Source organism: Myotis davidii, unplaced genomic scaffold, assembly GCF_000327345.1.
Source record: "Myotis davidii unplaced genomic scaffold, ASM32734v1 scaffold59, whole genome shotgun sequence".
In the NCBI taxonomy this organism is placed as follows: domain Eukaryota; kingdom Metazoa; phylum Chordata; class Mammalia; order Chiroptera; family Vespertilionidae; genus Myotis; species Myotis davidii.
This window is the reverse complement of record NW_006293001.1, coordinates 1,141,472-1,158,838: the sequence shown is the minus strand read 5'-3', so window position 1 is coordinate 1,158,838 and position 17,367 is coordinate 1,141,472. Positions and strand designations below refer to the sequence as shown.

At 43.3% G+C, this 17,367-nt stretch overlaps 1 protein-coding gene across 1 annotated transcript in view; it reads left to right on the top strand.

Annotated features, from left to right (window-relative positions):
- PLA2R1 (phospholipase A2 receptor 1) overlaps positions 1 to 9,379 on the top strand; it is a 116,319-nt gene extending 106,940 nt beyond the window's left edge. Inside the window, exon 32 of the mRNA XM_015565741.1 lies at positions 9,369 to 9,379. The gene's annotated coding sequence lies outside the window, so the exon portion shown is untranslated. The remainder of the gene's footprint in view (positions 1 to 9,368) is intronic.
- Positions 9,380 to 17,367: the final 7,988 nt, after the last annotated feature.

Here is a 17,367-nt window from a genome sequence, read left to right as displayed (position 1 = left end):
TTTGGAAGGTTTGCCAGATAAAACAAAAGGTAAAAACTATAGCATGTGCTCACATACACAATGTTAGAGTAACACATTATCAATTACTAGAGGCCCGGTGCACGAAATTCATGTTGGGGGGGGGGGACCGTCCCTCAGCCCAGCCTGCACCCTCTCCAATCTTGGACCCATGGGGATTGGGCCTAAATGGGCAGTCAGACGTCCCTCTCACAATCCAGGACTGCTGGCTCCCAACCACTCACCTGCCTGCCTGCCTGATTACCTTTAACCACTTGTGCCTGCCAGCCTGATCACCCCCTAACCACTCCCCTGCCAGCCTGATCAATGCCTAACTGCTCCCCTGCTGGCCAATTGCCCCTAAGTTCCCTCCCCTGATGGCCTGGTCCCCCCCAACTTCCCTCCCCTTCAGGCCATCTTGTGTCCACATGGGGGTGGCCATCTTGTGTGTTGGAGTGATGGTCAATTTGCATATTACCTCTTTATTAGATAGGATGAGGCTTCCCAGCATCTGAATTTCTTGTTTGAGGTCTCTCCCCCTTATGAGGCAGAGCTTCTACTCTAAAAGCTGAAAGGTGGACCCTCATTTTTCCTGCCACCTTTATTTCTAGGGCAGAGGGGCAAAGCTTAGATTCATCAGTGAGGCATACTGCCTCAGAGGTCAGCAGTGTCAGTCACTGCACTGGGTCTGTCCCATGATTTTATCTGTCCCCCATCTACTGCCCTAGGTTCACTCTCAGAGTCTGGTTTGCCAGCCCTCTCAGCAATTCCATCAGCTAGGCTAAAATCCTTTCAACAAATTTCTTTTCTTTTTAACTTAGCTACATTTCCTTTATATTGCTTGCAACTAAGAATCCTGACAAATATGCTCTTGACCAATATTGAGGTGATCATGGAAAAGCTCATAATCCAGGAAAAATGAATAACTGGGGGGAGGGGGAGTGTATTAGCCAAGGCTATGCCAGAAAAACAGAAAGCTCTCTAAGCAAGTCAAGTAAATGGATTTAATACAGAAAATAGAGGATTACGCAGTCTCTGGGAAGTCCTGGAGAGCAAAGGTCAGTGAAGCCACTGTTGGAAGTCAATGGATGCTACAAACCACTGCTGAGGACTTCAGCCTCTGCAGCTCCTGTGGGCGATTTGCAGGAGGATGCCTGGAGATCTTGGCATGTCTGCCCAGATGTCCGCCATCTGCCGATGCTCACGCACTTGCCCACAGCAGCAGCGGGAGGGTTCTAAACTGAAACTCCACCAGCAAGGGCATCAGAGAAATGTCATTTTCAAATTTCCAGTTCTGCCATAAAGGAGAGCATTTAGAAGGATGGTCACTGTGAGGGTGGGAGATACCTGTCCCCACTCTGAAGGCTCGAACGCCTGGGTCCAATTCTCTTCTCTCTTTCAGCTTCCTCGCTCTCCTACTCACCCTACATCTGCCAGGCCAATGACCTCACTGAGACTTCCAGCACTTTGATACCTCAGTTTTCTCCAGTTTATCAGCTCCCTCCACCTTTCTTATTATCTTTGATTCCCTTGCCACCTTGTCTTCCAACCATTGCCTCTCTATATAGAATGTAAAAATTCCAGCTCATTGCATCAATCCAACTGTCTGGTTCTTAGGTCCAAACTGGCAGACTTCATTGGGGATAAATATCCTACCCCATGCATATTAATGTCATAGAATTGGATAGCCTCTGGCAGATGCCAAGTGAACTACAGTTTTCATTCCCCACAGCTACTGGTTAAAGCTTAATAATGGTCCTATCAAGCCTGATGACTACTCATTTCCTCCTCACTCCACACACACTCTAAGCAATGGCCTTGTGTCCTACTCACAGAGAAAAGAAATAACATGAACTTTGAAGTTCTCATGTCTTCTCCCTCCTTCACCGCCCCCCCCCCCCCCCATAAAACCTCCCTCCTTGTCTCTGTTTCCAGATCTTAGCACTGTCTTTCCCTCAGTGCAGGAGGCAACCTCCTCCTGCTCAAGGCTGAACTTGCCTCCTGTGCTCTAGACTCCTAGGGATTTTGTAAGCAGTTGTTAGCTCTCTTGCCTAATTGTCTCAAGTTTCCTTTTTCCTGCCTCATTCCCTTCATCATATAAAAACTCTCAATTCTTACCCTTCTTTAAAAGAAAAAATAACAAAAACCAGCCCTTCTTTAACTTGGCCATTTCCCTTCCTGTCTGCTCTTGTCCAGAGACTAACTGCTTGGAAGAGTAATTGTCTACACTCTCCACTGAGTAACCACACACGGGGAGGCTTTACTGCATATTTTCTAGGAGCCCTTTTGAAATGGTCAACATGGGTCTACATGTTGCTAGGACCAGGCCACTTACTTAGCTGTGTGACCTAGTGTAAGTCACTTAGATTCTGCAAGTCTCTGATTATCTGAGATCAGGGATGATCATAACTACTTCTCAGGGTTGAATAAAAGCACTTCATCAGCACAGTGTCCGGCATGCAGTGAGTGTGCTTTGAAGGTAATCTTGTGTTAGTCTGTGAACCTCCACAATCTGGCTTCCCCTCTTCCACTGTTGACACTGCCCCCACCAAGGCCTCCAATAACTGAGTTGTTGAAGCTTTTCCATTTTCTAAGATAACACTTTATTTAATTTCTTCAAGGTGTTCCACACTGTTGACCCCTCTTGATTTAAACATAGTCTCCAAAGTGGTCCACACAAGATGATTCACTTGGGTGGGAAAAGAACACATGGCAACCTCTTTTGATGGTAAAATGCACCATTATTTAAGGTATCACTAAGAAAGAAACACTACCAATTAAGTCACACAGCTTTCTTGTCATTTACAAGTTTAGCTAATATTTATTACAAGAACTCTTCTAGACTAAAAGTTGTAAGTATGTTTATTTAAACTTACAGATAGTGACAGTATGTTCTGTTGTTAGTGAGATCATATATGTATGGATATTGACATCATTTCAGCTCCCTGATGGATAGACATTCAAATGGGGAAAATATGCATCTTATGCTAAGTAAAATATATTTGATCTATGTCTAAAACCTTAATAAATTAAGCTTCTTATAGTTACTATATGGATTAAAATATTATGTGTACATAATTTATAAATAAGTACACATATATGGGGATTATTTAAAAATTATTGCTTGGATACACACTTTAAAAAGTTTGGGGCCACTGATTTAAACCATCTATAATAATGAAAGCATAATATGCTAATTAGGCTGGATGTCCTTCTGAATGAAGCCAGGGCTATGAAGGAAGCCTGGGTCCTGGGTGCCAGAGGGAAGCCGATGCCAGCAGCAGGGGAAGGAAGGTCTACTCTTGCACGAATTTTGTGCATTGGGCCTCTACTTTCTCTGTAAGTAATAGTCTCTCCTGGCTTTTCTTCTCTACCTTTTCTTCTTCTTCTTTATGCCTCTTCTCTCTGCTTTCTCTTTCTTTTTCCCCCCACATTAGTATTCCCTAGAATTCTTCATTGTTTAGATACTCCTGTAACTTTATCTATTCCCTGTACACTGATGACTCTCAAATATCTCCTGAATTCCTGGCTTAATGGATTAGTGAATTTCTCCACATTCATACCATAGATACCTCAAATTCTTCAAATCTATAACAGATTTTTTCTTCTCCTTAAAGTCTTCCCCCCTCCTCCTCTCTCCCTTATCACAGCAAATTATACCATCATTAGCCCACTTCAGAAACCTGGAATTTATTCTTTCAATTCTCGCTTTCCACTTCCAGATATCATATCTTCCAGCATATGTCACCTGCTCTCCTTCTCCACTGTTGCTGTTCTAATTTAGGCCCTGGCTGCAACAGATAATATGTTACATTACAGGCCATCAGCTCCATCAATAATGTGAAATTAAAATGAAAAAAAATTTTGCATCATTAGTTTATTATGCTAGAGTTACTGAGATCATCAAAATGGTCCAAAACAAAGACATCTGCTGCTAGAGGGTATATGCCAGGACTCAACACAATATTGTCTTAAGCTGATAATTACCTGGGATGCTGAATTAATTTTTTTAGCCCCTAATTTGGTGTCTAGCGACTTAAGTATCTGGCTGTTAGAGAAAATCCCATTACTATTTGGCAAACAATTTCAGACTGGATTGATTAGCCATGAAATGAATGCAAGTGATTTGCACAGCTTAAATATGCACTTAATAGTTTAAATATGAAATGACATTGACAGCTTTGCATATAGTGCTGATATTCTAAACTGAGCAATTCACTAACATCTATCAATATAATCTTTATATATTACCATTACCAGTCTATTTTTTCCTTTATACATCCAGGATTTCCCATTTTATCTTGGCTATATTCCTAAACTCTTCATTCTGACACCCTTCAGCGCGAAGGGCTGTGGCAAATACAAGCTATGCTACAATGACCATTGCAGCTTTATTGCTGACTCTATTATTCTAGTCCAATATCTATCATATAAATGGAGACAACAAGTTTGGTTGAAAAGTACAAAACCCAAGACCACAGTATACAATTCGGAAAGAAATGCAGCCCTGGCTAGTGTGGTTGGTCATCATCCTGAGCACTGAAAGGTTACTGGTTCAATCCTGGTCAGGGCACCTGCCAGCACTGAGGGCTCAATCCCCGGTGGGGGTTGTGCAGGAGGTAGCCGATCAATGTTGTACTCTCACATCGATGTTTTTTCCTCTCTTTTAAAAAAAAGAAAATATATATGGTAATAAAAAATAAAATAAATGCAAAGAATCTAGATTGTACATAGATTGAGAAGTATTAAAATGAGAAGTTTCTTTAGAATAATTGATAGGGCCTAATTATAGTATAAATAACCATTATATCTCTAACTTTCAACTGCAGTTTATTATAGTCTATATCCCTATGTAATCTCCTTTATTTCCTATCTATTCTCCATTCCCATTGTTCCTCTCCTAGTTAACACTCTCATATCTCTAGTCTGGATTTTTCTAACAGCTTTTCCAGTATAGCAACTTTAAATGTATCCATAGCTGCCAGAGTCATCTTGTCATCTTTTTAAAATATAAATCTAAATATATCATTGTTGCTGTTGTTTTTGGTCAAACCTTTCAATGGTTGCAGTGCTCCGAGGATAAAATACGAGTCCCTGACTGCTGCACACAGAACCTGTTGTTGTTATTGTTGTTAATCTGCAACCCATGACATTTTTTCCATTAATTTTTAGAGAGAGAGTAAAGGGGAAGGAGGGACGGAGGGAAGGAGAGAAGGAGGGAGGGAGGGAGAGAGAGAGAGAGAGAGAGAGAGAGAGAGAGAGAGAGAGAGAGAGACATATGTGCGACTGAGAGAAATATAGATGTGAGCGAAACACATCGATTGGTTGCCTCCTGCACACAACCCTGATAAGGGCTGGGGATCAAAACTGCAACCCAGGTATGTGCCCTTTACTGGGAATCAAACCCACGACCATTCGGTGTGCACGCTGATGCTCTAACTAATAAGCCACATTGGCCAGAACCATTTTTTGACATGGTTTCACCTTATTGTTCAGCATCCCCTTTGGTCACTTCTGCATTGACAGACCTTGCTCCACTCCTGGGTATCCAAATGCATTGCACTGTGCCATGTCTTTATGACACTACTTATACAAGTCCCACTACTAGAAGGTCCTTCACTCCATTCCCATATAGCAACCTCTCTCAGCCCCTGGAGTCAAATGTTACCCAGCGGCCAACTACTCTGAAGAATCTTCTATTCCCTGCCCAAGTGAAATTAACCACTCCCTCTTTTAAGCCAGGACCCTGATGCTAACATGTCTCTACTGATGCACTGAATCCTACCGAATCATACATGCTTCTTCACATGTTTCATTTTCCGTTAAGCTCAGAGCTACTTCTGGAGAAGGATCATATCGTGTCCATTTTTTTAAATTTCCAATAATGACTTTAGTTCCTAACAATAATGATAATAAATACCAATTATTGTACACTAGAATTAATCTGAATGCTTTTACTAGTAGGTGCTAATCTAACTGCTTCTTTCATTTAATTCTCACAATACCTTTATAAAGTGGGTAATATTATTAGCCTCATTTTACAGAAAAGAAAAATAAGGCATAAAGTAGGTGCTCAATAAATGTTAGTTAAAGAATATTGTTGCTTTTTAAAAAATTTAACGTGGTCATATCATTATTACTCCTGAGGACGCTCAGGTACTATTTTAACTGGAAGGTGAGGCCTTGGTGCAGGTTAGGTGTAGGCAATGGTAAAACACAGCCACAGTGCTTTTGGTTTGGGAAGACCTAGTCCTAGACTATCTGGCATTCTGAATTCAACTCCACATACACTGAGTTTCAAGATTAATTGCTTTGTTTTGTGTTTGTTATCACATGCTATACTGGCTTTGTAAATCATTTCCTCCTTCCCTGATCTCATTTATGCCTAACCTTTATCTACATAATGGTTGGTACTAGTATTACTTGAATGTTTCCTTATAATGTCAGATACAGAGATAAGCCACACAGGCCAGACCTGGAAAGAAAAAAATGTCCAGTGGGCAGTTCCTGTGCTAATTTAACATTTATCTGGCTTAAGTCCTGTCTCCAGCAAGTCTCACTGCTAAGATTCGAAAGTTATCCCAGATTGTAAGAAACAGTTGTTCTGTGGAACTATAGTTTTGTAATTCTTTAGCTACATCACTGCACATGAACACATAAACTTACACCGATTGTTAAGTGATATGGGTTATTTCCAGAAAACATGTCATTTTAACAACTCCAATATTCTGAGTTCACATGCATAATAAATGGAGAAGTTTGGGGCTGGGTGGAAGACAAGAGGCTGAGGTATGCATAGTCCAAGGATTGGTGTCAAATCACACAGTTTGTTAGCAACTACCCAGCCACCAGGAAGTTGGCCCTGCTAGTGAGGTAGAGAAGTATTACAAGCAGCACCTTCAGTTACTAGACTAATTCATTAGAGACACCCACAACTCATACTGAAAATCACAGAAGGATGGGTTCACTAACAATATAGTCAGCCGTCAGCCTCACAGGTAGAACCCACTCCTCACCTGCCATAGATGGGTGAGAAGAAAAGAAGACAGAAGGAAGCAGAAAAATAAATGGGACCCAACAATTTGAACATCTGGTTCTTTGGGCCGGGGGGTGGGGGAATAGGGTGGGGAGGGGAAGGGTCATGCCTATTCATAGTCCTTACTTTGTATTTAAGGTATTCATCATTACAAATACAGTGACAGAAAAGTGAAAGACCACTTCCCCAGGGGAATGAGGATGTACAGCCCAGTGAAACCAGGGCACATGCCCACACACAAATAATATGAATTCTGAATAGCTTTGCTTCTATTCTTTTCAATTCTCTCAGTGTCCCTTGCTCCTGGATCCTGCTGCCTTTTAAATGCTTGCTAACTCTCTGTGTATGCCAGACCCAGATCCCTCAGAGAGATCTTTCCAGTTCCATGAATCACAATAGTCCCTGTAGAACCCACGACAGTGCTCTGATGGCTGTGCTAGCTGAGTGGACTTCAGTCTCCAGGGCTTGGTCTCTCAACAGCCAGCACCCACACCTCTTTGTTAGAGGGCTGGGCTCGGGTGGCATGAGGCCAGCTTTTGCTGTATGTATGAAGAGCAGACTTTGCCTGGGAATTTATATCCCCCTCAGGTCAGCCCTTAGCCAATGACTGACAAATATGGGAGTATAACCACCCATTTCCCTCACCCCTGATGGGATTGTCTGTGATGCAATCTACTTGTCTCCAAACTTCTCCACAGAATTGTGGCAAGTTACCACTGCAGTGCTTTGTTTGACATCCCAAGCTTGTTGGTCTTACTTTCCTTCCCTGTCCCATGTTCCCAATACTCTGGTTTTTTTTCAGGGAATACTTATCTCAAAAGTCCTGTGACAGAAAAACTCTAGATTGGACTTGCCTATTGTTTTCACCAGGACACTTTCAAACAAATCATCTAGGGCCTGGTTCTGGGAAACCCATCTCAGAAAAAGCTGTTTCATATTCTGTTATGCCACATAGAGACCGGCCGTCTTTGAGACAGGAACCCAGCCTTGATCTAATCAGATGTGATGGGGGTTACACGGTCCTGTGGAACAGACCATCATCATCTGTGCAGACCCTTCATCAGGGGCTTTGACCATGAGACAAGGTAGCCTCTCTGAGCGTGGGAAGCAGAAGCCTAGAGCCAGAGATTTCTCCTAAGACTATACTCAGAGTCATACCTGCTGGACATAAGTATGGCAAGATAATGAAGGCAACAATTGTGAACCATGTATGTTATATTGAAGAAACTAAAGTGCTCTCTGTACCCTGTATGAAAATTATGGTATGTCATTTGCAATCATTAAAGCAGTACCTTAAAATATGAAAGACAAAAATGTAAGAAAAAAATCTGAGAGTATAGCATCAATAGGGAAAACACCTACAGGAAAACCTATAGATATGCATGTACACACACACACACACACACACACACACTCCAGAAATCAACCCTTCTAAGAGCAATGTGAGGTTGAACCACATTTAAGAACCTTAACAGTATCTCCTTAGGTTTTCCATTAACTAAATCACAGGGGAAGTTTGACCACCCATGGGGCAGAAAGATTACAGCTATTTACAAGGTAGCAAGGATACATTTTTATTTATGGTGGCATTCTGTTTTTAATTTTTGAATTATTAGGTATCTATCATTCACTCTGTAAATTGCATACAGTGACCCGGTAGGTGATTTACAGCTTAAATTACTTTACTATAAGAGTAATAACACACTGAAAAATCCATTAAACTCAATAACTACTTACCTTAACTCACACACAGATGTCACAATATAAAAATAACTCCGTACCAAAAAAACAAGAAAGCCACACAATGAATGAAATCATAAAACATACAAGGGATCTTTGAAGGAATTGAGAAGATAAAGGTCCATAAATATTCTACCAAATTTGTTTGTGGTTACTCCACTAGTACAGCAGTCTAAGCTGCCCACAAAAGAAGGGGGTAGTGGAAAAGTGTTTTTTAGACAACAAGTGCAGGCTTAAACTCTTATTATTGAAACTAGAAGCCTGTTGCACGAAGATTCACACAATAGGCCTTCCTTCCCCTGGCTGCCAGCACCAGTTTTCCTCTGGCACCCGGGACCCAGGCCTTTGGTCCGGCTGCAGCGGAGAAGCCAAGCCTCTTCAGTCTTCAGTCTTCAGTCTTCGCTCCATGCCTGCGTATGCAAATTTCCACCATCTTTGTTGAGTTGATTTGCATAATCACTCTGATTGGCCGGTGGGTGTAGTGGAGTGACACCAATTTGCATGTTTCTCTTTTATTACTGTAGATATCACCCACTGTTCTTTTCTTTGCAATCAAAGGAATTGTGCTAGGAAGACTTGGTGCCTGCTCCCAAAGGTTGGTGAATATGTACATAATTACAGTGCAAAGGAAAACGTGTCAAACATTCTCATTCTGGCTGATGGAATCAGAGTTGGATTTAAGGAAGAGGTGTATTTGAACTAGACTCCAGAGAACAACACTATTTCCAAAAGAAGAGGCAGAGAGCAGGAAGCTGTTTTTCTATGCTTACTGTTTTCACTACCACAGATTAAAGTCACCTTGTAAGTCTTTCCTTCTTTCTCTTTCAGAGCTTCTGGTTCATCTGTCTCCACAATTATCTTACCTCCATTACTACTTCTATCACTATTTTCAGACTTCCGTTATTATTCCCCTAGATCCATTTCTCAATTGATTTCTCTCCTCTCCAGTGAAATTGCTACCACTTTCAGGCCAATATCATCCAAACAGGGCTCTGGGCATGCCAGCCTTTCCATTCAAAAACCTTCCATGGAGGAAACCCATGGCTTTGACAGCCACCACCATAAGTCTTCCTGCCTCCCCAGCCTGCCTGGGGCTGGGAGATGGGAGCTGGATTATGGTGGCTGCCAACCTGCCAGGTGGACTGGAAAACCAGCGCCATTGACCTGCCATGGTTGCCCTCTGCAGCTCCCCCAGGGGGCCCAAGCTGTCCTCTCCCAGACCTATGCTGTGGCTGGACATCACTGGCCTGGGTTAGCCAGGATCCCTCTCCTTCCTTCTTTCTCTCTATTGATCATTCCTGTCATACCCACAGCCTGAACCCTGAGCTGGTTCAGGGGCCTGAAGGAGACTTGATACAGCACGTTCTTTCTCCTGAGAAGCCATTAACAGGACCCAGAATTGGGGACAGGCAACAGGGACAGACATGGGCCCAAGTGAGCCCTGAGAGCTTGAAGGCCAGGACCTATGGTCGCCCAAGCACTGCCTGGCTCCTACTGAATGGGCTCTGCAATGCTGCCTGCCCATGCACCCAGCCTGGCATCAGCTGCCTCTGCAGAGTAGGCTGCAGGGAGCCGGGGGAGCACCTTTGGGGCTGCCACTGCCCCGGGACACTGAGGAACCAGAGGAGCCTGGCTGAAGGGCTGGCTGAAGGGGCAGCTTTGTGGAGAAGGTAGACAACCTGAGGGGCAAGTCCAGTCAGGATTATGATATGGAGATGACTAAGGGGAGCCCCCCCCACTACAGACGGATAAGAACGCCAGGCCAGCTCTACCCTCCTTCCAGCAGGAGCGGAGTGGGGACAGGCTGGGGATGCAGCATGCTGTCCCTGCTAACGTAGGATGGACGGTGTGGGCAGGAGTGACCTTCTCCTAAACCTTTCTGCTGCGATCATAGTGGCAGCTGGGATCATTTGCCATTCCCAAAGCTCCCTTCCCCTCACAGGCTTCCCAGTTTCCCCGGTCTGACTGTCCTCCCTTCACTCCAATCTTACACACAGACCTCTTTGTAAACATTTGGGGCAAGAGAAGCACTTCAGTGCAGGAAGCCTGAGCTGGAGAAGGGTCCAAGCCATAGGGTTGCTAGGTCAGCCCTGGCCAAGCCTGAGTCTCCCAACCCCACCCTTCTGGACCTTGGTCACCCAACCCTATCACCTCCTCTGGTGTTCTGGGAATCAGGGTTCCCACCATCAGTCCAGGCACCTTGAAGGCCAAGGAATCCTGATACGAGTTGGATCAAGCCCTTTCTCCCCCTGTCTGGGCTACAACAGGGACAGCAAAGCATGACATCTGCGCTCCTCTGACCTCCAGTCTAGCCCAGAGCCCCTAAACAGACACTTCTCAGCTAAGTGGCTTTGGGAAAATGATATAACCTCTCTGAGGCTATTGCCTTGTCTTTCACGTGGGTGAAGTGAATTCTCCTTTGTTAGGTAATTGTGGGGATTGAATGAGACTGTAGGTAAAAGTATGTGGAACAGTGTAGCTGGGCAATTGACCTTCAATAAATTAAAGTCATTTTCTCAAAAAACAAAACAACACCTTCAGTGGAACCCGAACTGCCAAATCAGGTACATCTCTCTTGGCTGAGGATTCAGATGGGCACAACTAAAGACCAAACTAAAGAAAAAGCTCTACCATGTTCACAGAAGTTCAGAAGGAAAAGCAAAAGGGCAGGAACAGTCAAAAAATTTTTGAAGAGAAAAAATTAGTGGAATGTCTTCCCTACCAGAAAGTCAAACTTATTTGAGAATATAATATATAAAAACAACGTGCTACAATTGGTGCAAAGATGGGAAAATTTTCCCATGAATCTATATATTCAGAGCACAGATATTGCCCCATGCATTTATGGAAGTGTGTATGTATGACAGAGGTGGCACTATGAATCAGTGAGAAAGGGATAGGTTGGGATCATTAATTATTTATAGAAAAAATGTGATTCCTCTTTACTCAAATGCACCCCAGGTAAATTAAATATCTAAATGTGTCAAGGAAAAAATTTTAATGTGTGCAAGAAAATGCACACATTAAACAAGAGTGAGAAGGAGCCCTAACTGGTTTGGCTCAGTGGATAGAGCATCGGCCTGCAGACTGAAGGGTCCCAGGTTCGATTCCAGTCAAGGGCATGTACCTTGGTTACAGGTACATCCCCAGTAGGGGGTGTGCAGGAGGCAGCTGATCGATGTTTCTCTCTCATCAGTGTTTCTAACTCTCTATCCCTCTCCCTTCCTCTCTGTAAAAAAAAAAAATTAATAAAATATATTTATAAAAATAAAATAAAAAGAGTGAAAAGGATTCATCAAGAAAAAGATTTATACCTTTACTAAGTACAAGTCTATAAGACACCTTAAAGAAAAAGATACAACCTCAAATTTGGAAAAGATATTTGTAATACATACAACTGACAAAGGTTTGGTGTGCAGAATATGTGAAGGAATATGGATGAGAGCAGTTATGAAATGAAAAATGGGGAGAGAAAAAAAGAAAAATGGGCCTGTTTCTCCTCCAAGACTGTGAAAAAAATAAGTTTACAGAGAAAAAAACAGAGACAGGGAGAACTCACATCAGGTGGCCTCCAGGCGATCAAAGAAAGTGCACCTTCCTCTCCCTGGAGGAAGCCCCAGAGGAGCTGGAACTGGGACTCAAAGAGGAAAAGGTTTGGACCATGGAGATGTTACTAGTGAGTTGACAAAAGGCAAATAGACAGTGAAATTGGTAAGTACAGTGTGTCACAGTGGCGTACCTCTCAGTAGTTACATTTCCTTGTAGGATTACTACACTTCATAAATGTTTCTGAAAATCAGTAAGCTGGCATTCTTAACTTTATCCTTAACTAACAGCTTGGGGGATCCTGAACTTTGCCCGTGGGTTACAAGTCAGCTTTGACATAGGGTCACATCACATTCTAATTTCCAAAGCTGGAAAACCTTCTCTATCTTCTGCTAAAGTCAGAAAAGTAATTGTTCTAAAGTGCAAACCTGATCAGTTTCCCTGAGGAGCAAGGACTCTTGGGCTTTGGTTATTTACTAGTATCATTCAAACTGTTGTTTCTTGGAACAGATTTTGGCAATGGATTCAGTTAATCTGAAAAAAAGAGCCTCCAACTACATGAGTCAAAAGCAAACACATCACCCCAGTTCCTGCCTCTTTGCTAAAACGTGGCGAACATGTGTCTCTGCCCAAGCCAAACTTACCCATTTAGGACATTTCTCTAATCCAGAAAATCATCTGTATCACTAATATCATTTCCCTAATCTCCAAATATGCACCTTTTATTTATTTTTATCCTTAACTGAGGACATACTTAGAGAAAGAGAGAGAGAGATGACAGAGAAACATCTATCGGTTGGCTTCCCTACATGCCCCAAACGGAGATCGAACGTGCAACCTGGTGTCCTGGGTACGTACCCTGACCAGTAATTGAACCAGCAATCTTTTGGTGCACAGGACTATGCTCACCCAACTGAGCCACTCTGGTTGGGCCAAATATGTACCTTTGACAAAAATGTTTCCTAGACAATTTCCACCATCTTGAGAAATTACACTCTTACTGAAAATACATTACTGACCTTTGCAACACACTCCTACCAACACAATCTTACCAGCACCAGCATCCTCCTGACCTGTGATCCATCATCACCTCGTGCCCAAATTTCACCTCTGCTCTCCATCAGAAGCAGGTGCCCTTGGTGTTTTTCTGCCCATGAATCTCAAGGGTCTGCACCTAACCTTCCTAATGCTTCTTATATCCACAATGGTCACTGAACTCTCTGAGCCTCAGTTTCCTTGTCTATACAGTGAGAAAGCATATCTTGGACTCCAAATACAGAGTTCATTTATCTGAGCTCTTAATTCCACAGTTCCTTGGCCTCTGTACACGAGAATAGGCTGAGTAAGCATGTAAGTCAACCACATGGGCTCCTTGTCCCGTCTCTTGTGTCAATGTCCTGTAGCATCCTAGCAGAACATTGCCACATCTGAGAATTCTATAAAGTCTGTAGAGGAAGTTCAGTTTAACAAGATGAGCTGTTTAATTTTGTTGTTGTTGTTGTTTTTTAAGTGGATGAATTACAACCTTATATTTGCCTTTGGGGGTTGGGGGGATGTCTATATCCATGACTATAGTCCTCATGAGTTTAGTTATGATCAGGAATAAATGCAGATCTTTATTATCATGGTGTAGTGGGAATTGTTTAAAATTTATTCTTAGACCAAGCCCTTGCCTAGGCCTCCTGGGTACTTCTTACTACACCTGGGACCATCTGTGAATATCATCAAAACTGCAGTTTAAATGCATCCCAGACTGGCTCTTCTTATATTACAACTTCCCATGCAGTTGAATACTGTAACTCCATTTATAGCTTTTCTTGTTCATACCTTACTGAATTTTAGTTGCTGCCTCAGGTATGGTTTTGGTATGTTAAATCAGTATCATCAAGGTCTAGTAAAAAGAACAAAACCCATGCTAGATAGTTTAATAGAAGAAATCTAATACAGGGAAATAACTAGTTACAGAGATGCTGTAAGGACTTTTAAAAAAAGTGCTGATGAGGCTACCCAGAATGTAACAACTACAAGAAGCTACTACTGCCTAGGAGGCTTGAGGAACAGAGAAGAGATGGTATTATCTGAATAGCAGCCAGATCTACCCTGTGGGAGCTAGAACCTTGGGAAAGGAAAGGTGGCAGGACAGAACTGAACCACAAAGAGTGAACGTCCAGGCAGGAGCTGGAACTATAGAAGAGACACAGCCACTCCAGAAGCAGAGAAGCGAGAAACACCTTGGGTTCTCCCCTTCCCAAATTTCCATCTCCTGCCAGGAATTTCCATCGCCTGAACATAACCAGAAGGCAGTAGGTGAGGGAGCCTGGGAAATACAGAGTACTCCCTTGGGATTCAAAGCAAAGAAGGGCAGGGAATAGATCTAAGAGAAAACACGCAAATAACCTGTACAAGAATTGGAAAGGGAAATACAAATAACCAATAAACATTGAAAAGTATGTTCAACCTCATTAGTGATCAGGGAAATACAATTTTAAACCAAAATGAGATAGCATTTACCCCACACCAAAGTTTTAAAATGCCAAGTGTTGATGAAAATGCTCAGCAATATAAATGCTTGTCTACACCACTGGGAGAGCAAATTGGAGCACACGTTGGCATTGTCTAATAATGTTGATGCTAAGCATTCCTTATCCTCAAGGAATTCCATTTCTAAGAACACACCTTCAGGAACATCTAGCAATGTGCACCAGGAAACATGAACAAAAATGGTCACAGAGACATTGCCAAAGACAGCGCACTACCCAACTGGAGCCTACCAAGTGTCCATCAACAAGAGAATGGATAAAGTGTGCTTTATTCTTATAATGGAACATCAGGTAAAAACGAATGAACTATAGGAACACACACCAACACAAATGAATGTCATGCGCATGATTTGCAGCAAAAAAGGTAAGTGGCCAAAAAACAACAACTTGAAATGATCCTGCTTACATAAAAATCAAAAATATGCAATGTTATAGATACTGTAAGGGATGTATCAGATATGGGAAAACCGGAAAGAAAAGAATGATAAACAATTGAGAGGAGTGGTTCCTTCTGTATGGGAGTAAGTAAGGTACATATGATCTGGAAGAGGCCTACAAACATCGCTGGTTTAGATGTGATATATTCTATAATTAAAAACATGACTTTAAAGGTCCTAAAAGCTCATTTTCCCTCTCCCTAAATGTAACTGAGAAAAATAATGGTAACACTTTCACACATTCATACAAATTTCATAAGTCAGATTCCCACCTTGTTATCTTCACTTGTGGTTATTGATCTTTCTTGTCTGTCTTGACTGCGTTTGTAAAATGAGGATAACAGTGGTACCTTCATAGGATGGTTGTTAGATAGCAGAGCACATGGGAAATGCTCAGCACAGTGGCCAGGCCCCCAGTGGGTGGCAGCTATCTGTCGTGTTGCTCACAGCATTGCCACAGCTTGGACTCTCCTCCCCATCGCCTCTATCTACTGAGTTACTCGTCCAAGGATTAGAGTAAAATGAAGGTGCCATGCTCCAAACAGTGTTTAGAAGGGTTCATTTGCCTGAGAAGGTAACGACTGTGCGTAGTGAGAAACTATTGCAATATAATGAAAGTGGGAGCTCGTGTGGCCTTAGGCTAAGGTGGGAGCTCTAAGAATTCATTAATTCAGTGATATGTATTGAGAGCTTACTCTGAGGCAGGCCTAGTACTCAGTGTTCAGGACATGATCATATAGAATATGAGACTGATGCCCTCAGTGAGCTCCAGCCTGGGCAGGATCAGAAAGGCAAGCAGCAATAGATGCGGAGGAATCTGAGCAGGGTCTCTTACTCAGAACTTTCCACTGCCCATTCCCTGGAGAATCATGTCAGTCTTTACATCATATTCAAGGCGCTTCAAAAAGTAGCCACAACTCACCTGCCTGCTGTCATTTCTGCTGAGATCCCCACCACAGCGACTTTCACTTACACACGAACACATGCTTCCGGCAGAGCAGCCACAATGGACTCAACTGTCTTCTGACACTGCATTACATTTTCCCACCTGCTGCGCCTGGTCAACCTCCTACCCATTACCCATTCTTCAAGGCCTTGTCCAGTCTCCCCATTCATTCTGCCCTGCCTTACTGTGTGTGTGCCTCAGTCTCCCCCAGTACCCAGCAAGCTTGAGGGGGCAGGGATGTCTTTTTATCTTATCCTGGGAGGGGCCCAGCCCCTGTGATGGCAAGGGCTCAATGTTTCTACCTAACGGGCATAACAGAAAAGTGCGAGTCTGGAGGGAGAACAGAGCCAAGGGAAGTTTGGAGCCATCAGCAAAGCCTTGGCAGCTGGAGTCAGGAAAGACAACCTAGCTGTTCGCCTCTTCGTAGGCAGGGATGGGAGCGTACACACCAGGTGCTCATTAAACACGGGTTTAAAAATATAGGGCCTTCATTTCCAGGCAACTTAGGTCACCCTATTTATAACGATCGCAATTCCCACAGGGAGAGAACGAATCCTACTATCACAATTGCCTGTTTGGGGCGCAGACTTCCACACTTCCATTGGATTATTATTATTAATTTTTTTAATCTTGCAAATATCAGATGGTTACAAAGCCTAAATCATTTTTTAAGTATCATAGGGTCACTGCAATCGTTCTTGCCTTTAATTCTTCAACAACTGCAGGTCAACTGCAGGGTGCGTTACCTCACCTTTGTTTGCTCTATCAAAACACGCAAGACGTTGCCAAGGATGACTGATCGCTTTGGCTTGACCACAGGTGCACCGCAACGGATGTACATTTCCTCCTTGGGAGAACGAGATGTGGTTGCTTTTCTCACCGAGCCATGACAGGAAGAAACCACCTGTGACAAGAGCGCTGGGCAGAGGACAAGTCCTACACTGACGGAACCCAGCCACTGGGGCAGTGCCAAGTCCCAGCAAGCCGCGTCTCCGGGGCTGGGTTGACCGCACGCTCACTTCCCGCCTCCTCGCGGCCCCGCCCGTCACAGGTGCGCAAAGCTCCTGCACGTCATCTCCCCGCCTCCTACCCCGCCCCGCCCCGCCCTGCCCAGCCCGGGACCCC